The 24902-nt window shown below is 49.2% G+C and overlaps 1 protein-coding gene and 1 pseudogene across 3 annotated transcripts in view; one reads left to right on the top strand and one right to left on the bottom strand.

Annotated features, from left to right (window-relative positions):
* Positions 1 to 22452, bottom strand: part of LOC144120837 (uncharacterized) — a 37243-nt gene extending 14791 nt beyond the window's left edge. The window contains exon 1 of one of the 3 annotated variants that reach the window (XM_077653594.1): positions 22369 to 22452. The gene's annotated coding sequence lies outside the window, so the exon portion shown is untranslated. Of the gene's footprint in view, positions 1 to 3541; positions 4113 to 4361; positions 4484 to 22368 lie in introns of those variants that run through there. The other 2 variants (XM_077653596.1, XM_077653595.1) reach the window with 2 other exon arrangements.
* On the top strand, positions 16202 to 16340 carry LOC144122235 (U2 spliceosomal RNA; annotated as a pseudogene).
* Positions 22453 to 24902: the final 2450 nt, after the last annotated feature.

The following is a 24902-nucleotide window of genomic DNA, read 5'->3' as shown; positions in this document are numbered from 1 at the left end:
CTGATAACAGGATTACACATTAGTCAGTGGCTAGTTCCGATGAACCTTCCGCTGCGGCTTCTAAATGTCCAGCGGCCGGTGCGCTAACAGCACGCTGGCGAGCGGTACCTCGCTGCAATAACCGCGTCACTAGCGTAGGTACAATGTATTCTTGCTTTCAGGTAAGAGATAGGCTTATCTACTGCCACTTTGTATACATCGAATTGTCGATATAGATTACAGTTTCACGATCCGCTTCGAGTTCGATTCTCTTATTCGACTGTAGTAACTCGCGACTGGCCATAGACTCGTAACTCCCTTCATTTTTCAGGCTCATTTATCAGCCATGGATTCACAGCGTCACTTTGCCGCGACGTTTAACTGTACTTCTACCATTTTCTGTGGTTCTGTTCTCCCCTGAGACCAACACCAATCTTCCTCATGGTGAAAAAGGCATCCTATACAAGAGCTGAAAAATTCAGGGGGGCACTTTGTTGACCTAAAGTACTGTCAGGCGAAAGCCTTTAGCGCGGCGTTTCTGCTAGTGTCACTGATGTGTGGTTAAGATGTTAATTAGGTACACAATTGTTTGTGACTGTTAAATGCTGGAGGGCATTTTGGAGGCATCCGCCTGATTCGACGCCTTTCCGCAAACGCTCTCCGGCGTCCTAGACAAGGAGAACAGCGTATGCGTTGGCAGGAAGTAGCGTAGTTGTTAGCACGCTCGGCTGTGGAACGGAGGTTTGGTGGTTCGAATCCCATCGAGTTGCTGAAGAGTGTAACGGACGGACGGACAGGGTCGCGGCCGCGACTCTGAGCCATTAAGGGCTTTCGCCTTAACATCCTGTGTTGCTTGTGCGCAGAAACCTCTTGAATGGTACCTAATAGATTTCACTAATTTTAAAAAGTCTCTCTCATAATTAATTCAATTAGTTTTATGCCTTTAGGCAGCAGTCAATGTATCAAAAAAGAAAATGACAACAAAAAACGCACGAAGATGAGGCCAGTAGGTAAGAAATTACAGACTCGAAGAGCCGCAAAAACGCAGTATGGTGGAAAGGGCCACAACAAAGCGGTGTTGACTCTACTTCCAATACCGCACTGCTGTCTCTCCTTTCACCGTCCAGTGTTTTTTACAGTCCTTCGCGACAAAAAAGACAATGCCCACGCTTACGTATCTGACTAACCGTCAACGTTGTTAGACCGTGCCTCGAGTTCAGGGGTCATTTAGGTGGCGCTGGTGAACGCTCTCAAGGTTCGCTTACATCCAGTAAACATAAATACCCACGAGAGCAGCAGATTGGACAGCCGTCACCGTAGCTCAGTCGGTAAGATCACCGGACGCGATATTCGGAAGTCGTGGGTTCGAATCCCACCGGCGGCATGGTTGTTTTTTCTGCTGCTTTATAAGTAATTTTCTTTAAAACCAATTGATTGGCCCTAGAAATTTTAAAAAGATTTAAAAAATCGAACCATTCCTTAATGCACCTTGGTTTCGGTGACTGTTGGCTTCGTTAATGTGTTTGTCAAACGAGCCCCTCATTTCATTTGCCTTGTCTGCTAATAGCTTAACAGAGGTCTCGGTTCTGGCAGTCTAGATGCCATAGGTAGCATAAGAGAGCTCTCGCGCAGTTTCCACCCTCGCCGTTATATGACGTTCTACGTCACACTCGCGGTATTCAGGACGTGCTACGTCCACCGCTATTGACGAGGGTGGTGCTGGTGAACACTCTCAAGGTTCGCTTACACCCAGTAAAACATAAATACCCACGAAAGCAGCAGATTGGACAGCAGTCGCCGTAGCTCGGTTGGTATAGCACCGGACGCGATATTCGGAGGTCGTGGGTTCGGATCCCACCGGCGGCATGGTTGTTTTTTCTGCTGCTTTATAAGTCATTTTGTTGAAACCAATTGATCGTCATTAGAAATTTAAAAAAATTAGAAACATTCCCCTATGCACCTGGGTTTCGGTGACTGTTGGCTTAATATGTTTGTCAAACGAGCCCCTCAATTCATTTACCTTGTCTATATATATATATATATATATATATATATATATATATATATATATATATATATATATATATATATATATATATATATATATATATATATATATATATGTATATACATATATATATGTATATATGTATATATATATATATATATATATATATATATATATATATATATATATATATATATATATATATATATATATATATATATATATATAGACAAAGAGAGAGAGGGGGGAGGGAGGGAGAGAGAGAGAGTAAAATAAAAATGTTTCCTTAAATGAAGCGTATACTTCGATGTATATATATATATATATATATATATATATATATATATATATATATATATATATATATATATATATATATATATATATATATATATATATATATATATATATATTTCTACCTAGCGTTCCTTGCAAGCTTCAAGCCGCTTAGTGCACATCCAGCCCTTACGCGGTCGATGCGGAAGAGCTCGAATTCTGAGATACGTTTTCCCGAGTTATCTGTTAATTGTTTTACCATTTAGTCGACTATGAAATGATTAGAGACTCTAAAGTTTTTGAGGGACAGCATAAGTAAACTTCCACGCGGGGACGCCGCTGGTGAGCTTGAGTGTCCGATCCGTTTTCGTGTAGCATGCAGAGAAAAATTGCGTAAAGCTTGATTCCCGCGTTCACACCAACGTTTTCTCAAAACATAGCTATACGCGATGTTCTGAGAAAACGTTATTTGGGGAACGGTTATCTTAGAAATTATGCTCTACATTTGTGTTCAGGAAAACAATCGTGATCTCTCTAAACATAAATGCGGAAAAGAGGCAAAATATTTCCTATGCATACCCATAAATCACGTCATGCAGCTAAGCTTGATACTGGGGCATACCCAGCAATTCTGGACAAAAGCATTTTTCAACGGGAAAGAGTTTATCAACGCAAAATTTTTACATATTGCCAGATTTCACAAAAACATTCAATATGTCCACAGATAACCCCTCGGAAGGCTTATATTTTTTTGCTATTAACGTTTTTACTATCGTCAAAATCGATCCCCATTGGTTTTCTATGGCAGTCCTAACTGCTCGATGTAAGCGATTGAAAAAGTTAAAAAAAAATATTTCACTACGCATCGGAAGAATGGACCATTGCCTTCAACATTTCCATAACAATATTGCAATATTTCAATATTCAAAATTTTTGTCCAAGAACTCTGGACGTGCGTTATGAAATTACTACGCTAAAGCGTCATCGAGAGTATACCGCTGACAATGTATCGACGCAACTACAAGAAGCAAAGCCAGATCTTTACAGCTTAAATGAAGCATTCACAAGTACCAAAGGACATAGCTTCACAGGATTACCATACACCAACTTAGGACAAGCTTAACATTGAGTGCCCTCCTGGAGTCCCCAGAGAACAACTGTCATGCGCACGGCGCACCCAGGAATTTAGTCATTCCGGTTGATGCGGCAGAGAACGTTAGTTGATCGGCAGATTCTTGAAGCCGCCATACGTGCACAGTACAAGGGCGGTAGACTCACCAGTAAACGGCGCCAACGACTTGAATGCCAGCTCGTCAAGACGCTGCGAGAACGAGGGCACATCGCACGGGGCCACTCTGGTCGTTCATAGTCGCGCTTTCAAAGACCCGATACCGTCCGGCGCTCAGTCAGCACATTCCTCACACGGTGCAGCTTCTCTTGATCTCTCGGAAACTCCGGTTGACGAAGCGGCAACCACAAGAGGCGGGAACGCGGCACGCGATCTTAAAGGGGCAGCAATAGTTCGCAAGGTTATTGAAAATGGGGCACGAGGGGCTCGCGGTGCGGGGGGCGGTTGACAGTCTCGGATTTCACCGGGAGTCAACTGGTTATGAATGGAGAGGCTGAGAAGAGGGGGGGCAGCAGGATCAGAGACAACAAGCAAAAGAAGGGGTAACTTTCCGTCTGGGGGGGTCGGGCGACGGTTTTTTTCCGGGGTGTCAAGGAGAAACGCCTATCGAGGGCGAGGTGGTGGTGGTGGTGGCAGATCGTGAGCGCCAAGTTCGCGATGGTGTCTCTTCGGGGACCGCGGCCGCAACGGTTCTAGACAGTCGCCAGCTTTCTGCGGTGTGCAGCGGCGCCGGCCCTCTTAGACCAGCGGCGCCGCTCGCGCCAGGGGGGGAGCCTCGTCGGACAGGCGCCGCGGCGGCGATATCAGCCTCGGGCGAGAGCGCCGTAACCCGACCCAAGTGGAGCGGAAAAAACACTACTAGGTGCCAGCGAGCCGCGACGGCGGAGTTATCCCCACGCCTCTGGGTCCCGTCCCGCTGGAAACGGGCGCCACGCGCGCACCCCATTGTACGCAAGGATTGACACCCACCTTTCTTGTCCCTGTTGAGGTAGCGCCACCGCTGCTGAGGCCTCAGCGGTTCCACCGCGGAAGAACCGTCAACGGTTGTAGCGTTGATGGTGTGCGTACAACGGGACCGCGAGCAATAAGGGGCCACGTTCCAAACGGCCCAGTGTGCGTGAAAGGAAGTAGGAGGCTAGAAGACGACACCGTTGGTTCCTGCTTGCCGCTACTCGTCCTCCTTTCCCGCCTCAACCATAAGCAGCAAGCGGCATCCCTAGGCGTGTGTGTGCCCTCCGAACTTTCCGCCGCCGCGTTCCGTTCCGCAGCCGCTGCCGGGAAGGGAGGGGAGGTCTTCGCTTAGGCCTAACGAGGACCCGATCGCTCAAGTGTGTGAGGGTTTCTTTCCTCGGGAATCGGCGGGTGCCGGGCAAGGGAAGCTACTACGTGTAGTAGTACGCGAGCCCGTCCGCGCCGTCGTCGTCGCCTGCGATTCCAGACGACGCTGTCGTCTGCACGAGAGACGAAACGGCGCCATGGCGCGGCGGGTCCTCTTGTACACGGTCCGCGGAGCACTGTGTCGGTTTCGGGAGGGGGAACCTCTGGCTCGCCGCCGCTGAGGAGGGCGGGAATGTCGGCCAGCGTGATGGATTACGCGGGTCCACTTCATCATGAGCGGCGCCACCGACGCCACGGTGTCTCCTACTGGCTACGGCTTCTGCTCGCCCGGCGTCGTTGTGCTGGCGGTGGTGTTGCCGTTTGTTGTTGTTCGTCTGCCTCTTATTCTTGTAGACGTTTCGTTTGGCCCCTCTGCGTGTACGCGCAGCTGGTCGGCTGTTATCTACCCTCCCCCTTTCCCCCTGCCTGGCCAGGAAGCAAAGCACGCACTTTCATGCGTGCTGTCCTCCGCCTTCCGTGTGCTCTTTCTCTTCTGTTTCTGCACCCCCCCCCCCCTGTAGACTTAATTCCCCTGTCTTCCGCATCTGCTTCGAGGAATGCAAACAGTCTCAAGGCGCGTTAGCCCGGGCCTCCTCCGCATTGCTGTCTGCTTGAGTGAAGGAGGGCCGACTGGATGCAATTCCAGCCGCCACACCTGTTTACAAGCTATTCTATGGAACGTTGGGCGAAAGCATGAGGCCGTTAGCTAACGGCGCAGTGCTTGTTTTGTTTCGGCTGATAGTCAGCAGCGCTGCTTTAGATGGCACGCCAGCATCGTGCTGGTGTTGCATAGCGGGAGCAAGAAAGCTCGCCACACTCACGAAAAAATCTCATTGTTTGAACGCTGTTTTAATCTTGGTGAGCGACCCTAGTGTAGAATGGGCTAACATTATTCCAGATTCAAGTTATTGATCGATTAGGCCTCGACCTACCATTTACTAACCGTACTGAGCAGAGTACATGGTACAGCAACTGGTCGAAACAAGCGGTGGTCACGAGTACGAGTCCCGAACCGGGGCAAATTATCATTCAACTGCGGAACTTTTCTTACATGTGTCCGCGCTTGAATGGACATTGGTGAACAATTACTCTCGTGATTCAAATATACTCCAACCTGGGAAATTCTTTTATATACAGTGGATTGAAAGCTGGTTGTCTTCAGCAATTCGCGCTCTTAGTATACGAAACATCCGATCCATGCTGAATGCGCAGTGACTCACAAAAACAATGAGCAGACAAGGGTATGGACATGAGGGGCTCTCAGGAAGCCGGTACCCATCGAAACCAAGGAAAGCATTGGGGGAATGTGATTCTTCCAAATGCGTTCCTTAGGTCAGTGAAGTTCCGTGACGAATCCGAAAATTCCCTCAGTTAGAATGAAAGATTTCCTTTTTGAGACTCCCCATTTTCCATGCAGCAGCTTGAAAACCAAGAGAATTTGCAAAAAGCGAGGCAGTGTCGGTTCCTAAAATTCCCTGCAGCTCCGTAAAAATTCCTTGTTCGCACAATTTTACTTTTCAGATTCCCTGGAACAAGGCAAGTTCCCCGAACAAAACATCACTAGTTTCGGGGTTGGCTTCCTTCAAATGTATCACAGAAATAGTGCTGCTTTGCGAAAACTAAGGTTGACATCGACCATGTATTGATCCTTCCCTGCCGTTCTTCAAAGTCATTCTCATGCGTCCCGTGATTTTTCAAGCCCAGAAAATGTAGACAAACGCTTCTAGTTCACATGGCTGCCACCACGTGCCGCATGGCGCTGAGCAATCAAAATGTGATGGTATCCAGCCGGATGTCCATATAGACACAGTCACTGTTCCTGAGGCCCGAGGGTACAGAGAAAAAAAAATGGTCATGTAAATAAATTTGCGGTGGAAGTTAGCAAAAAGCGATTGGAAGATTGGTGGCTGAAAAGGAGACTAGTGACTTAATGTTAAAAGTGTAAGAAAATGTATTAAGGCTAAAGCCTTTAATGGGTCATGCTCGCGTCCGTCCGTTCGTTCGTCCGTTACGCTCTTCAGCTCGGTAAGAAAAAAAAATCTATGTGCACGATGGTATTTGAACCACCATCCTCCCGTTCCGAAGCCAAGCGTGCTAACGACTACTCTATTTTTTTTCTTTATTGGCTAACGACTACTTTACTTCCTGCCAACGCATATGTAGTTCTCGTTGTCTAGGACGCAGGAGAGTGTTTGCAGAAAGGCGTCGAATAAGACGGATGCCTCCCAAACGCCCTCCAGTGTTGCCAGCATTTAAGATTCACAAACAATTGTGTACTTAATTAACATCTTAACCACGCATCAGTGACACAAGCAGCAACACCGCGCTAAAGGCTTTCACCTCACCGCTCTTCAGGTCAACAAAGTGCCCCCCCCCCTGAATTTTTTTGAAGAAAATGAATCTTAATAACGATTTACAACAAATTTAAACAAAAATAAAGAAAACAGCCGAGCATGGAGGCAACTGCCACCACCTCGTTTCAAAGGGGACGCTCCTACCTTCCATCCATGATTGCCATGAACGCGCACAATTTCTAGGCACTCTCTAGTTTTCTAAAAATTAAAGCTTAAAATATTCCCTTTGAGTTGCGCTGTGTTTGCTACTGGCGACCAGCAGATGGCACTAGTTGCTGATACCCGGGAAAGCTGAACATGGGAGCCTTAGTAGGCTAATGTATCGCCTTCAGTCGAGGTTGAGCGACTGACTGGTACCGTCAAACCACGAGCCATACATTTACATGAGATTGACTTTGGGTGTTCATCTCCTTGTCGGCTGACGCCGAATTTCTACCGAGCACGATGCAAGTTTTTGGTGAGTTATGTAGTCGGCTAGAATACTCGTCACACGGAACGCTTGAACCAGGACGAAGTCTTCCTCCACCTCGTGAGCACGTGGAGTAGCGTTGTACTTAGAATTTCTTATGCAGTTCGCCGGGCGAGAAAGTCCAGAGCACGCATACAGATCATGTTTGGTTACAGGTGCGAAAAAAGACGCAAGGCAGAAAGACGGGACGGAGAGCCACTCACAACTGATTTAATGAAGGCGACACGCACAAATATATACCGTCTTACACGCAAGTAATGCTATCATCTTCAAAGTTCATATGATAGCGAACGGGCGAAAAAATTGTTCTCAACCTTATACAAAGATATGGACGTGTCGCTGACGCACATGCTTCCTTTCTTTGCAATAAAAAAAGCTTCGATTAATTCCCCTAGCTTTTGTATCTTGGCTTTTTGAGAGAATTCGCGCACCGGAAAAACATGGCTTACAAGAGCGTGACGGGCAGGACCATATATGCTTAGGAATATTTGGACCTTTTTTTTATCTTGCTCAACGTTTCTTTCGTGTTCCCTGATTCGCTCATTAACGCAGCGCCCAGTTTGCCCTATACAGGAGCTGCCGCACGAGAGGGGAATTTAGTAGACAACTTCTTCGGCGCACTTCATGAAAGGTTGCCCATGTTTGATGCCACACCCTCTCAATAAATATGCTGTGAGTGGCGCTCCGTCCCGTCTTTCTTCCTTGTGTTATGTCTTTTTTCGCGCCTGAAACCAAAGATGAACAGTTAGCAACTTGCCCAGCAAGCCGTTCTGTCTCGCACACTGAGTTTCGTGTACGGTGAAAACGTGTCTTCTCAGTCTTTCTGCGATACTTACAAAGTTAACTTTGGCAAGAGCTGACTTTTCCAGAGTAGCCAGAGTATATCTCGTCGGTGGCCACTACTGGCCACTAGGACTGTCAGTGCTTCGCTGCGGTGCACATTACGTAAAAGTGGGTATGGTACCTGGCCGCTGTCCTGGAACACTGCGATTCCTTAACTGTTCTGCCGAGGCGAAGTTCTGTGAAATTAGTTCAGCGGGTGCCAAAGTGAGTCACAAAAAACCACTTATATATAAAATCAATACTAACACCAGCCACGCCAAGCTCTCTATATGGCGTCATTTTGCTGATGGCCTACCATGCTCCATTGAAATGGCAGGCTTAAGTGATGAACGCAATGGCGAAGAGAGGCGATAAAGTCTTCTACGCTTTCAGCGAGAGCTCTCGTCCTTGAGTGCCATTTCACGATTAAGCAATAAGAAGGCTGTGCAGCGAGGAGATACGAGGATAAGAGGCATCAACAGTTTACTGGGATCCAAATGTGCGCGACCGTTCGCCCTCTTTCGGCGAGTTCATTCTTCGCAACGAGGCCAGATGACATGGTATATCTAGCAGATTATATATACACCCTTCTGCCTCTCAATGTTGCCGAAGCTGGAAGTCTCAAAAGCTGAGCTCACAGGAGGAAAAAATTAGGGCACTGGTGCAGAAAACAAAAACCTTGGAGGATCTAGCTGTGGACCTCAAAGAAGGCCTTGAAGGTGTCAACTCGGCATTTTCTATAGACAGTCATGAGCTATACTGATGACAATGATGATGAATCTGTATGGCGCAAGGCAATCTGTGGCCAAAGGACGCAATGGCACAAAGTGTTTTCGTCGACTCATATTGGGGTAGAAAAGACATTTCCAAGCATTTCCCTCTAAACAAGTCTAACACTAGGCCTAGGGAAAACTTGTACACATTGTACCACCGCTAGGTAGCCGGTTGAGCTGGAGATCGAACCTCGCACCTCGCGAATGTGAGGCGGATGCTAGAACCACTAGGTCATCGCTACGGTTTGCCATATACTGCCTGGTTCCCCCCTTAAAAAGCTCTTCATTAGATAGTACCCTAACGCTGCTTGTTTTCCATATGGCTCACATGGACACTCTATGGAACATATGGAGTCGACTGTATGGACAGCGCATTTCTGTAGCAGCGCTAATTACTGCAGGGCAGCAAGGTGCGCAGAGCAAGTCGTGCAAAGCCCCTGATGCAAGTCACAGTACAATGGTGAGCAGCTCTGTCTAGAGCGCGCTGACGGTGCTCTGCGGAGCAAGTCAGCGCCATCTAACGTTAGGCTCTGGGTTTGAGTTATGCGTCCCGTGCGCATGTGCGGCAAAAACAAAGGGGTGTCTGCTCATCGGTTCTTTGTCCAGCCCCCGCCTTGCAAGTTCGTTTCGTGCCGCCAGGGCAGCGTTGCCTGCATTTGTGACAGTGGCCAGGGTGGTGCCATGCCGCCGTTTTTGAAGAGTAACGAGACGGCCAGGCAAACAAGCGCGAATGATAGCAGATGATTGCGCGTTTCTGCATCCAAGTTCCTAGATCTGTACGGATGCTAAATGCGGTGTTTTTTGTAGGTGATAACACAGCGCAAAGACACGCCATCAAACAATACGCCTGCCACGCATGATGCGTGGTGGTAAAGCGCTAACTTTATACGGACAAGACAAAAACAGGCACCGAACAACCAACTAGGCCCAATTCTCGCACTCTTAACCCGGCGCGCGCGTTTGAAACGCGCGATCACCCGCTATCACTTGCACTTGCTTGCCTAGCCGCCTCGTGACCCGAGCGAAACACGCTAGCTTTCCGGTCGTTGTTACATATCATTCAGCGCAGCCCTGGCGGCGTGAAGTGCAAGCACTGAGCGTAAATGAGGCCGAGAACTAACGCGCAGGTCGATGTGATTTAAAGATTCCCTCAGGAATCCCTGCCATTTTTTTTAATTTCTCGCCCTTTGCTGCTTCAGCCAATAACGAAAATGGTCGCAGAATCGTTATATTGTCACGAAGTGGTGACTGCAGTCCGGAGAGCAGGAAGGCTGCGAAAATGGTGTCTAAACAAAACTCTTTATTTGGGCTGACTTGCGCCCACAGTAGACTGAATCACTCGGCGGCGGCGTAGCAACAAGCGTGCTCGGCGGTTGTCGAATAGAATGCCCGCCGCTGTCGGTCGTGCTCTATTTAGCTGTTAGCGAACTTTGGAGATAAAGCGTGAAAAGTTACTAGAACATTCTGTAACAACGTAGAATCAGCTCTGCCTGTATGCGATCAATCGAGATAAATCTGGTCGAGTCTTGCATCGCAAACAGCGATAAAGCGGCGTGCCGGCAGCTTTGAAGATTGAACAAACACTGCAAAGACTCGCGGCATTATTCCCCTCTCAAGGAAGCATCGACCCGATGCATTAAAACAAATAAGGTGACTAGGAAAAAATAAAACGGATTGTGCGAAAATAAACACGGAGTGTGGAAACACAGCGTCCTTTAGCGCGCATAATACGGCTTTAGACGGACGACATGGACAACCTCTGGCCGTACGAGGCGTCGCTGGGATGCAGTCATTGTGTTAGGGATGACTCCATAACGCAGTTCACCTAGCCGACGAAGAACCTTGTACGGGTCTAAATAGCGGCGCAAAAGCTTTTCACTCAATCCACGGCGGCAAAGGGACGTCCAAACCCAGACTTGGTCTCCTGGCTAGTATTCCGCGTTGCGTCTTCGTAGGTTGTAGCGTCTGGTGTCGGTCCGCTGCTGGTCTTTGATCCGTAATCGGGCAAGTCTTCGGGCTTCTTCTGCGCGTTGAAGGTAGGCGGCGACGTCGACGTTGTCTTCTTTGGTAACGTTGGGCAGCGTGGCGTCTAGCGTGGTCGTGGCCTCCCTGCCATGGACGAGCCTAAGAGGCGTCATCTGGGTGGTCTCCTGCACTGCGGTGTTGTAGGCGAAGACGACGTAAGGCAGGATGACGTCCCAGGTCTTGTGTTCGGCATCGACATACATGGGGAGCATATCGGCGATGGTTTTGTTCAGGCGCTCAGTCAGTCCGTTGGTCTGCGGATGGTGCGGTTGTCCTCCGGTGGCTGGTTTCGATGTAGCGCAGGTGGCTTGCGTTAGTTCCGCCGTGAATGCTGTTGCTCTGTCCGTGATGAGCACATCGGGGGCGCCGTGTCGAAGAAGAATGCTCTCCACGAAAAATTTGGAGACTTCTGCTGCTGTTCCGTTCGGTAGGGCTTTTGCCTCGGCGTAGCGGGTCACGTAGTCGGTCGCTATGATGATCCACTTATTACCAGACGTTAACTTTGGGGAAAGGGCCAAGCAAGTCCATGCCAATCTGCTGAAAGGGCCTTGATGAGGGTTCAATAGGGTTCAGAAATGCTGCTTGTCAGGTGGGCGGGATCTTTCGTCGCTGACAATCTCGGCAGGTTTTCACATAATGTGCGACATCGGCAGACAGTCCAGTAATACTTGTCTTGAATGCGGTGGAGGGTGCGAGAAAACCCGAGATGTCCAGCCGGCGGCTCGACGTGTGAAGCCTGAGGAAATTACCACAGTGGACTGAATCTCTCGGCGGCGGCGTAGCTGTAAGCCTGCTCGGCGGTCGTCGAACAGAATGCCCGCCGCTGTCGGCCGTGCTCTATTTAAAGCTGATAGCGAACTTTCGAGATAAAACGCGTAAAGTTACTAGAACACTCCCGAACAACGTAGAATCAGCTCTGCCTGGATACGATCAATCGAGATAAATCTGGTCGCGTCTTGCATCGCAAACAAAGCGATAAAGCGGCGTGCCGGCAGCTTTGAAAATGAACAAACACTGCAAAGATTCGCGACAATATTATACATGGCATTGGTCTATATCGCAAGTGCGCTGTCCCGAAGTTTCAGTTAAATGGTAATAGCGGCCATCATGATATCGACTGTAATCACGTGATCAGAAAAAATCGCTGCTGATACTCTAATAGGCGCACTGTATTGGTTCTTAGAGTAACGGTAGGCTATCAAGAGGTGCAACCGTGGCTACCGCCGCGTTCAGTAAGCATGTGACGAGGGCGTGCATTGGAGTGTGGTCGCCGCTTTTGCCCTAGACTCAGTATATATAATTCTGTGCCGTGGGGGGGGGGGGGGGGGGGGGGGGGGGTCTGACACTGTGTAAAAATATAGCTTATCATCTCCCCAGCGGCCAAGGAGTCAAGCTCACGCTTCTTGAATGGCGCGTGTACGTAAACAGCGAAGGGCTGCTCTTTCGTGCTTCGGCGCGGTAAGCCTAACCGAGTGAGCGATTAGACCACTCGGCCGTAGTCCGCAACGCGACGCCGGCGAGACACGCTCGGGTTCAACGAATATACGCTCCTAGTACCATTTCTGCCAGCCGCCGCCATTCATCAGGAAATTTTATTTTAGAGCGGGTTCCTTTAGATGTGCATTAGTACACGGAAGTGTACTTAATGCGCATTTTCTTGCACATGCAATGCATCCAAAATGTACTTTATTTGGTGCTTTTTGTACGCTTCTTTAGGTTTGTCTACCAAGGATTCAGACCTGCAGAACAAGAACGACCTCGCATGCATCGTGGAGACAGTAGCATATTTTCACTAGGCACTGCATCTGAAGGTGCATCCTTCGGGCCACGAAGTCAACCCTATCACACGAACGTCAACCACACGCTTGTGTTCTTAAAACCTTGACCGGAGTTGTTTTTTTTGTCGCTAACTTATTCTTGTTTTCTTTTCTTTCATCCTGGAACGACATCTTGGTGACATAGACCTTGGTATCAGCATCTCTCGGTTTGTATGTATCTTTTTTTAATCCCTGCTTTTCCTTCATTTTTTCATTTGAAGGGTTTAGCTCGTTTTCATCTATCTCATATTGGCTTTAAGCAAGGCAATCATTTGCTGGTCCAGGCTATACTTCTCTCTTTCTTTTACGTCATTCAGTAACTTCCTTATGAGAGCTGACAAATAAAAGCAATATTTTTAGGGACTGCAATCCTCGTCCGACCCGCCGCGGTGGCTCAGTGGTTAGGGCGCTCGACTACTGATCCGGAGTTCCCGGGCTCGAACCCGACCGCGGTGGCTGCGTTTTTATGGAGGAAAAACGCCAAGGCGCCCGTGTGCTGTGCGATGTCAGTGCACGTTAAAGATCCCCAGGTGGTCGAAATTATTCCGGAGCCCTCCAATACGGCACCTAATTCTTCCTTTCTTCTTTCACTCCCTCTCTTATCCCTCCCCTTACGGCGCGGTTCAGGTGTCCAACGATATATGAGACAGATACTGCGCCATTTCCTTTCCCCCAAAAAACCAATTATTATTATTATTATTATTAATCCTCGTCCGCACTTTTTTAACTCTCACGACATATGCTGGTTTTTTGACTGATTCTTTTGCACCACGAGCCGTTTTCATCTTCACCAGCTTAGCGCAGTTTCGACGACTTCCATAAAACGTCATTGCTTAATTTTGTCTTGCGACAGCAGACTTTAGGTGCGTACACCGTGGCATGGTTTCTAGAAACTGCTTTCCTTTTGTCTATATCAATATTTAAGCATACATTTTCTCATTAGTGAAAATAGTGACCGTTGAACCCTTCAAAAGGTTGCTTTGGGCTGTTTATAGACTGTCATTAGCCTTTGTCTATCAAGTCTATAGACTTTCTACAGACAAATCCTATAGACTAGTCTATAGGCAATATAAATCTTATAAATACTCTATGGACAATCTATAGAGATATGTCCATTGACTTCTGTCTATTGACATTGAACAAACTATGAATAGGTAAAAAGAAATATCCGTATGAAGGCAATAGAGTCTATAAGAATTCTATAGACAGTCTACAGACCATTTTTACAAGGGAAACAAACTAATACCAGGGCTTTCTCGTGGGCTCCCACTTCCCGAGTCACCTGGACAATACTCACATTGGCCAGCGGGGCCACCTGATAGCCCCGGGCAACCCCACTACCTGACCGCCGCCACCACCACCTGGTCGGCTTTTTACTTGTGCGGATTGGAAGCTGTGTACGTTACGCTTTACGGCGGTAGCGTTACGGCTTCATGCCACGGTGTCATTACGGCATTACGTCATTGCAGTTAAGGCTTTACAGCTGTCTGCGTCACTGCTTTCCGTCTGCACCGTTACGGCTGTACTGGTGTGAATATACTGCTAATCGTTACGGCTGTACCGTTACTGATGCACGACAGTACCAGTGCGGCTCTAAGGCTGTACCGTGCAGCTTTACGGCAGAGTCGTTACAGCTTTTTGCTGTAAGTGCATGTCTTTACCACTTTGCGGCTGCGTCGTTACGGTTGGAAGCCACACTGTGAGTTTGAGACTTCACTTCATGGTTTCCCTTTACCGCGTATCTAAGTGAACATAACAACACTAGAAAAGATTTGCAGTGCTCCATGGCATACATTGTGCAGCCTGAGAGATTAGCGTCAGTATTGGAGGGCTTCACCGGGGCTTTTTTTTTTATAGGACACAACAGAAGTATAAGCGCTGCTAACAGTGGAAGTTCTTTTGTTATTTTGGGTCTCATAGAGTAAGTTTAATAATTTTAGGGTGAGGTGCTAGTATCGCCGGCTCTTTACTGCCCTTATGTCGTGACGTAGTCGTCTGATGCAGTGTATGTATACATGATATACCGGGTCCTGTTTAACAGAAGAAAAAAAGATAAAGCGTGGCGGCATGGTCATGCGATATGCATTTACACCGTGCTTACCACGTGACGCAAATATTTATCAGAGAATGTACTTGAGTTTATTCTATTTGTGCCTCTTTTACGGTTCGTGAGGTTTGTTTACTTAAGGGCCGGAATGACAAAATAAGGGAAACTTCAAACTGTAAAGACAGTTGCATTTTTTCATTACGCACTACTTCCGCTGGGCCGTGACGTCAACGGAAATACATGAACGTCAAGCAAATGCTTCTATTTTTAGCGCCCTTCTCGGTGCAGCAACACGTGGAGGCAAAAACAAAACGGGTGGGCTCGCCCGCAGCGATAAAGCAGCGAGCAGCAGTTCCGCAGTGACCTCCAGACCACGGTATGCATTGCGTGAACTGAGTCAGCAGCTGGGTTGAGGCGAGCGCGTGAAATCTGGGGAAACACTTTCCTGCTCTGATATGCTGATGCGAGATAAGAAACCGCCAAAAGCTTGTAGCGACCCGCCGCGGTGGCTCAGTGGTTAGGGCGCTCGACTACTGATCCGGAGTTCCCGGGTTCGAACCCGACCGCGGCGGCTGCGTTTTTATGGAGGAAAAACGCTAAGGCGCCCGTGTGCTGTGCGATGTCAGTGCACGTTAAAGATCCCCAGGTGGTCGAAATTATTCCGGAGCCCTCCACTACGGCACCTCTTCTCCCTTTCTTCTTTCACTCCCCCCCTTTATCCCTTCCCTTACGGCGCGGTTCAGGTGTCCAACGATATATGAGACAGATACTGCGCCATTTCCTTTCCCCAAAAACCTATTATTATTATTAAAATTATGACATCGCTGCGGCAGTGTGACAGTGAGTCGCAGGATGGTGTGGTTGCCCGAAAGGAAAGTGTTGTGGGCTTCTGGACGCCGAAAAACACGAGTCGATATAGGCTTCTGACTCCCTTGCCAAGAGTGTGCGCGAGAGCAGGATAAAAGATTAAAGCAGTTATTTGAGATGATGTTGGAGCAGCGTAGACAACAGGATAACAAAAAGTACATTCAATTAAACTGACTCTGTAGAATTAAAACTTTGAAAGTACTACTCGTGCAGCACTATGAAAAAAAAGGGGTGACACGTGTTCTACAATGTTCTACAATCTCCGGACCCCGTAGAGTATCTGTTACAGGTCCAATTGGACTTATTTTTGGAAATGTGGCGGAGAGTTCGAAGGATGCTTCACTCCCGCCACCGGTTGGCCCGGTATTGCACTGCCTCCGGGATCGGCCTTGTCTTTAGCGCGTCTTTACTATCTTGTCTTTCTATCCCATCTTTCAACTCTCCTACTATCTGCACGTGGTAGCGATTGTGGCTGGGCTTGAGCCAGTGAGCAGGCCTGTGCACTTTTCTTTCTTCCTGGCAGGAACGTCTCTCTCTCTCTACAATGTTATCTTCTTTTCTGTTCTTTATTCTTCTTCCAGGGTCTTATGAGAACCAACCAAGCTGACAAGGAGCCCTTTTTGGATGGAACAGTTTCTCTTTAGAGCTGTTCCGCATTACTGTGTCATCATAGCGCCACGTCCCTTCTCCTCTGAAACGCGACCAGTTGGGAAAGCACTACTAAGATAGAGAACGAAATCAGTAGCGGGTGTAGTGTTTCCATCAGATCAGAAATAGGGGCTGCATCATAGCGACCGTTGGCACAGGAAGCCACGATATTTCTTTCCAGTCTCAAATCCCCAGACATGAAAGAAGATATTACATTATGAGCCCTTTCCAGAGAAATCGTGAAGAACACCGCAGCGTTGCCTAGTCTCGATGAGTGGTGCTTGTGCACCAAAAATCTTCAATCCATAAGTGAGCCTACGTTCCTGCTCTAATGCCCCGCAGTAGGTGAATACGAAGAGCTTTCCTGGCTGTAGGCGTACCTCCAGCTGACGTTAGCTACTGGAAATGAACGAGTCACTCCTCTATAAAACCTGGCGCCTTCGAGGAAGAACTGGACACGGCGTAGCACATCATGGTCTGTTATCTTCAATTGTTTTGAATTGTGCGGCAATACATGCACAACGCCGCATACGCCAGCTCTGCCTGGGCAACAACACCTCCAGCGATGTTCTCGGAAGCTGTTACCCTCCTCGCAGCCGAGATCCTACCCATATACACTACGCTCATTCACAGCTAGCTGTACTGACCGTTCATCGGTTTTTCACTCTCTCTTCCACGAGGAAAGAAATTTTAATAAAAATGCTGATTGCCTAGCTCTTCTAGGCCAGGATATACGTAGCGAAAGCGCGGAGACTTCTGCATTGGAAGAGTGCATTCACTAGATGTGCCTTTGTTCATTGTCAAAGCTTCAGCCGCCGTGACAGAGTGGTAGCGTCTCCGCCTCAAACGCCAAGTGCCCTGGTCCGATTCCGAGCCTCAGCACAGGTTGTTTCTTTTTTATTCATTTAGTGTGTGGGGGGTTTCAGTGGCTCCCATAGATGCCGCCACCGAATACGTTGGTTAGCCGTTAAGCGCAGGCTCTGTTAATGCGTGTTTATCCTCCGGCTTAACGCGCGCCGTGTGCGCCAGCCGCCGCCGGTTCGGCTCCGCGGCGAGGCGCGCGTTGTGACGTCATGTGCCTCCTCGGAGCACCGCCACGGCGAAATCGCAAGTTCGCGGCAAATAAAGCTTTCGCTTTAATATTCAGCCCCTCAAAAAGCCGCGACGCCAGTCTGCACTGCCCACCTACATTTCACGCCAGCCTCCTCCGTCACTCTCTCGCAACGAGGAACTGTCAGCTGTGCGGCGCGAGCTTCCGTTTTCTACACCACGTGCCGCAGTTCCCCTTTCGGCTCGGGAGCAAGAGCCGCCGCACAGCTGCTGCCACTCGCCGGCAGCGCCCCAGCCAGCTGTCTCCGTGACAGCAGCCGCCACACCGCGACCGCTGGACAGTCAGTCTATGGCGCGACTGCGCGAGCGCCCTCTGACAAAGGTGCAGATGGCGCGGCGATCTTATCGGAGCACGGCGCCTCCTCCTCCTTCATCGGGCAGGCCCGTAGTAGTAAGCCAGGACCCCCTCCGTCTCCAGCGCTTGCTCCCCAACCCCCAGTGTCGTAAGACGAGCGTCGACGTCGTCGCTGCAGCGACAGTCGGAGCCCGGCCGAGAATTATACAGAGGCTCTCCCGGCGAGCCCGACGACGACTACGTCTTCTCTTTCGTCTGGCGCCTCCTTTTTTTTGCGGGCCGCCGGCGTCGGCAGCAACAGAGCGATTAGATCGCTGCCACCCCCTCTATGCGTGCCGCTGGAAGGAAAGAGGGCGCCCGTTTGTTCGGTCTTTCTTTCCTTTCTCCCTTTCTTTGTCATTCTCTCTCTCTTTCTCTTAGCGTGTCCAAACACGCTGCATGACGTAATCTTGCGTGGTTGCCCTCCTTGACCAACTGCGGGTGCTCCAGAGACCTGGTCCGAACACGACCTGGACCTTTCTTTGGCCACGGCTGGTGGCCCGATGGTCCGAGCTGTGGAGGCCGCTAGACAAGCTTTCCCCGATATATGCACACTAGACCTTCCGCGACCCTATCATCTGCAGGAGGAGATCTCGAGCCAAATAAAGATGCAGCAGCAGTCCGCGAGCACGTGTACCAGAAAGAGGAGCCACACGCCGGCGGCGCGTGCGGGCCGCGTCTCACGCTCATGGCGAAATGTGGCCTCAGCGGTCCTGCGACTGGCTCAGGCCACAAGTTGACACGACCGGCTTGTGAACAGCTGCCGCTTGTAAGTAGCGGAAATGTACAGCCTTGCTAAAAAGACGTCAGGACGCGTGGTTTTCTTTTAACCCTTGTAGCGGTGCACTCAAGGTACTCGTTATTCACAGCTGCGCAGGAAACACGGACAAAGGGAGAGAATAGACAGCACAAGGCGCTGACTTCAACTGAAATTTATTACCGGAAGGGAGGAATATTAACATCTTCTAATCTTACAAAAAACAAACGGAATCGGCATACAAAGCATGAACTAATGCGGACGTGTCTAACAACAAAGATAAAGACACTCTGGCCAGAGGTGGTATATACAAGAGAAGATTAACTCTTCCGATCCTGAGGCTGTCGCCTGGCACTTGGCTACTCAACAAACAGAGAATGAGCGTCAGAAGGCGAAGAGTGTAGCGGAGACGCCCGAACAGAGAGAGGAACGCCTTGCCAAACGGAGACGCCAGACTGACGAGCGTAATAGACGGCGCATAGCCGCCGAGACGGAGCCTACGGAAGGCATCGGTCAACGGCAACCAACCGAAGAGGATGTGAAGGCCCGTCGTGTGACTGATCACATCATTCGAGTTTCCAAAAAACAAGCTCAGTCAGGGAAACGTATACCTCGCGCTACGTATATCCTGGCATAGCCGAGCTAAGCCACTGCAATTTTTTTCTCTCTCGACTATTCAATAATAATAATAATAATAATAATAATAATAATAATAATTGGTTTTTGGGGAAAGGAAATGGCGCAGTATCTGTATCATATATCGTTGGACACCTGAACCGCGCCGTTAGGGAAGAGATAAAGGAGGGAGTGAAAGAAGAAAGGAAGAAGAGGTGCCGTAGTGGAGGGCTCCGGAATAATTTCGACCACCTGGGGATCTTTAACGTGCACTGACATCGCACAGCACACGGGCGCCTTAGCGTTTTTCCTCCATAAAAACGCAGCCGCCGCGGTCGGGTTCGACTATTCAAGGGAAAAACCACGTTTTGAGAAAACGCGAGTGGTCCTCTACTCTCTACCTGGATATTTTTACACTTTCCTTCGAAAGTAGACTCAAATTCTATCGAGTTCATGTAAGCGCTGCCACAGTACACTTCCCTTCTCTAGCTCCCGTGAGAAGCGGCAGACCACCGCGTGACCGACACGCCTCAGAACCTTCGCAAGGCAAGTCTGCTTACGCCACTGGGAGCGCACGCAGACTTCGGTCGATGATCGACCCCCGTTCTCTGAAAGAGAAACACTGATGTTGTTGCAACCGCGCAGTGTCGTGATTGCGCCACAGCCTGCTTATGCGAGAGGATTTCAATTCACGAGTTTCGACGGGTGCTCTCTCAAAACGCGAAATGAAATCGTTTTGTCTAGCGCTCGCTTTGTATGTGGCTGTTAATTTTGGAACGTGTCTCTTTTTGTCGGATATTTTCGGAGTGAGATTTTCTCCTTCTTTAGCTAGTCTGCTCGAATGAACCTGGCGGCTGACGTTACAGTCGATCGATCGTGAAGGGCTATACGCGCTCAACGAACAACGGTCGCCTTTATTTGATTGCACTGATACCACATTATTCATTGACTATACCCGTGTTCGAGACCGACCGCGGCGACCGCGTTTCGATGGAGGCGAAACTCATAGGTGGCCGTGTGCTGTGGGTTGTCAGTTAATAATAATAATAATTGGTTTTGGGGGAAAGGAAATGGCGCAGTATCTGTCTCATATATCGTTGGACACCTGAACCGCGCCGTATGGGAAGAGATAAGGGAGGGAATGAAAGAAGAAAGGAAGAAATAGGTGCCGTAGTGGAGGGCTCCGGAATAATTTCGACCACCTGGGGATCTTTAACGTGCACTGACATCGCACAGCACACGGGCGCCTTAGCGTTTTTCCTCCATAAAAACGCAGCCGCCGCGGTCGGGTTCGAACCCGGGAACTCCGGCTCAGCAGTCAAGCGCCCTAACCACTGAGCCACCGCGGCGGGTGCGATGCCAGTGGACGTTAAAGATCCCCAGGTGGTCGAAATTATTCCGGAGCCCTCCACTATACGGCAACTCTTTCTTCCTTTCTTCTTTCAGTCCCTCCTTTATCCCTTCTCTTATGGCGCGGTTCAGAAGGTGTCCGCCGAGATGTGAGACAGTTACTGAGCCATTTCCTTCTCCCAACAACCATTTTCAATTTTTCAGTATACAAAAGGGGATTGCAGTCCACCTTCTGTCACTGCGGTAGAGGCTAGCTCTCTCTCCTGTGAACTATGTGGCCAACATGCCACTCTATCCCACATACTCTAGGCTTGTCCTCACGACTCCCCTCCGCGAGATTTGCAGCTCTCGAATCCAGACCAGTGGGAGGCCGCATTGCTCAGTTCCGACTCGGACACACAGATCCGGGTTGTGACAAGAGCCCCAGAAGTCGCCGAACGCTATAACCCCACACCATCTGCTACTTTTGTCGACGAAAATAAAGTTCATCCTCCTTCTCAGGTGCGCGCCGATGTGTGAGACAGTGAGACAGATACTGCGCCATTTCCTTTCCCCAAAAACCAACTCTCTCTCATTGACTAATAATACATTCATGTAATTCTGGCTTTGTTTTATTCCTCCTACTTAATCGGCGTACTCAGAATGACGTGAATAATCAAAGAAATCAGAAGAAAATATACAACTTTTAAACTGTGGTATTTAAGCAAAGAACTTGTCGCAGTAACTGTCTCATCTCCGTGGACACCTCAACCGCGTCGTAAGGAAGGTGTAAGTGAAAAAAATAAGAAAGTGGTGCCGTAGTGGAGGGCTCCTGAATAATTTTGACCACCTGAAAATCTTCAACCTGCACTGACATCACACAGCACACGGGCGCCTTTTGCGTTTCGCCTCCATCGAAACGCGGCCGCCACGGTCCTGTTCGAACCCGAGTACGGAGGCTCAGTAGTCGAGCGCCCGAACCACTCAGCCACCGCGGCGGGTAATGTAGTTTCGGTTCCCTGGGCTCACGCCAGTGTTTTTACATTTCGCCTCCGCCGACAAGCAGTCGCCGCGGTCAGGATTCGATCCCGCGACTTCGTCCGCAAGGTCATGCTTGTAACGCACCAAGCGATTCTGAGCGCCTGCCTAATTTCGCTATCTGGGACTGTACGGTGCGCGGTCTTCGTAGCACTGCGGGACCCCATGTTTCATCATAGAACGAGCAGAAGAAGAAAGATGTTCTACAAATTCGTGGTGTTACACAGATTTATATGGCCCTAAAAAGCTTAGTATAACAAGCCGCAGCGTCTTCCCAAAGAAAGTCAATAACGACACATGTACTCTACCATGATTCCCATAGTGAATTAACTGCCATACAGTTCTAGATTTGCCCCTAGAATCTTTAGCATGAAACTCCATGGAATACCGCATATCGCTGCTCAGTCAATCATCCGCTTCCTTTCTTCCTTCACTCCCTCCTTTATCCTTTCCCTTACGGCGCGGTTCAGGCGTCCAATGATATATGAGACAGATACTGCGCCATTTCCTTTCCCCAAAAAACCAATTATTATTATTATTAATCATCCGCCACCACGTCACAGCCGGACGTGCACTGAAGAAGCGTGAACTCACCTTCGACTGGCTCGTCGCCCGACCGCTACTGAGTCCGTCCGGTCTGATCCACGTCCGGTCCCCACTCCGCAAGGCACAGCTCGTCCCACCACCCTTCTTTTTATCAGACTCGAGCGCCCGAGTTGAGCCCTGTGCTTTTTTCCTTTTTTCTTGAAGCGAAAGAACAATGCGCGAGCAAGTCCTCTTGATTCTCGTTAGCGGTGTTCGCGTGACGTCATAACCGCCGTTCATTCTGTGGCGCACGTATAGCGCGGTGAGAACCAACCCGGGTTGAACAGAATTCAGCGCCATTGTAGGCCTCGTGGTCAATGACGTCACGTGAACGGACGCAGGTGATTTGACGAGACGGACGCTGAAGGGCCGGCCTTTGTTCTTTTTTGTGATTTTTCGGAGAGAAAGGGAAATAAAGGATAAAAAAGAGAGAGGCAGAGATGCATTTCGTTCAAGTATAAAGAACAAAGAACGTCTCTCCCTAAATAAAGACAGAGCCAGACTCGATGAAGGAGGGAAGTACGAAACCGTCGAGTGCAGGGCAGGTCACTTCTGCTCGATTTGCTTAAAATTCTTTGGCATCCTTGAGCAGCGAAGCGCAATCTTGAAGAGGAAAGAAAGGCGTAGTGCAGTCGCGGCTAGCGACCTGTGCCATCGCTTGCAGCTCTGCGCGTCCTTCCAGTACGAACGCTTTTACTTTTAATGGCGGAACAAAGAGATGAAGTTCGGAGACCCTCGAGTTGTACGCCGTGAATGTTTACGACAGTTTAAACAAAAGAGTGGTAGAGATTTAAACCTTCTTTCTTCCTTTCTTTCTTCACTTCCCGCAGTCAAACGGAGTGCAGCTTCACTGATCTCCTTAGTTCGCCCGAGTGTTCTCCTGAGACGCAGCAGCAGAAGCCCCGGGGTCAACATTCATAAATCCCCGAAAGCAGCGCAGAAACGAGACACGTGCGGCTTTGTTCTAAACCCCTCGGATCTCCTCCTATATGGGCAAAGATTAAGTCCGTCCAGTTGGGCTCCTCGTGCATCTGCATGAACGAAGAGGAGGAGGGAAAGAGAATGGTGGGCGCCGGTCTCGACTGCACGATGGAAACGCTCGTCGTAATGCGAAATCGTGGAAAAGAGCGAGAGCTTATTATCTGCTGTTCAGGGGAAAAAAAAAGGACGTAGGGAATGCTGGTATCCTTTTATTTGTTTCTGTGTAAAAAAAACGATACTTACGTTTGCTTAGAGAACGGAAGCGCGGCTTTCTTTTTTCTTTTTGCTGTTCCATACAAGTAGCTAGACACAGAGACAACCAGCAGCAGAGCTCTATAATCGTTGAGTTAGGAAACTGAAAATCAAAATCCGCGCACAACCAACAGCTATGTTCTGGAGGAGGCCGACCGTGGCGGCACCTATGAACTGGGCTGTGAACTATTGGCGGGACTGGGCATTATATTAGCTCAGTGACGCCCAGCAAGCTTCCGCTCTGGCCCATAGCTATGTCTGGGGAAGCGCCGAGAACTTCACCTGAATGAAGCGAGGTGCCCGAGTTTTTCAACCAATCAGAGTGCCTGATTTCGATATGTGGGCCCTGCGGCGTTACGGCAGCTGTCATGGTGTATAGGCTTCGGCCCCACACATCATGCTCCCATTTCTCAAATATGCAGCAGACTAAACCCGCCGCGGTGGCTCAGTGGTTAGGGCGCTCGGCTACTGATCCGGAGTTCCCGGGCTCGAACCCGACCGCGGCGGCTGCGTTTTTATGGAGGCGAAACGCTAAGGCGCCCGTGTACTATGCGATGTCAGTGCACGTTAAAGATCCCCATGTGGTCGAAATTCTTCCGGAGCCCTCCACTACGGCACCTCTCTCTTCAATCATCCTTTAACTTCCTCCTTTATTTCTTCCCTTACGGCGCGGTTCAGGTGTCCAACGATATATGAAGCAGATACTGCGCCATTTCCTTTTCCGAAAAAAACAATTATTATTATTATTATTAGCATCGACTAAAAGAGGGCGATGCTGCGTATCTCGTAGTATCCCCTAGATGTGAAACAGGCGTATGGCGAATCGCAAGCGATTCGGGCAGCTTTCACAAGCGGCGCACTTGCTTTGCGATATTTGACCTTCGGTACGAGAATTTCGCTCTAATCATTAAATAATTTAGCAGATCGGGTGTGAGCTACATCTGCGCATGTGGAATTGCTTCAAGGCGGGGCGGGTATATTCTCCGCTCAACTTTGTAATGGTTAGTAATGTCGTGAAAGCACACCAGCCCATCTATCGTGGACCTCCCCGGAACGTCCGGCTCACCTACTCGGCTGGCGTGAAGGTGCAGGAAAGCGTCTGGCGAAGATTGCAGACGAGATCTTTCTATAAGCCATGCGTGTTAAACAAAATCTACCCGGACGTTCAGCCGGAATGCAAATGGTGCCAGGAACTGGCAACCTATGACCACATATTATGGAGCTGTAGCATAGCGCCGCCACCGGCGGATATTACGCGTCATCCTTCTCTCGAGCAGTGGGAGGCCGTGTTGGCCAGCTCAGAACCGGTC

Source organism: Amblyomma americanum, chromosome 2 (assembly GCF_052857255.1).
Source record: "Amblyomma americanum isolate KBUSLIRL-KWMA chromosome 2, ASM5285725v1, whole genome shotgun sequence".
NCBI classification, from domain to species: Eukaryota; Metazoa; Arthropoda; class Arachnida; order Ixodida; family Ixodidae; genus Amblyomma; species Amblyomma americanum.
The sequence above is the reverse complement of the archived record's forward strand: the minus strand, read 5'-3'. Positions and strand labels throughout refer to the sequence as shown.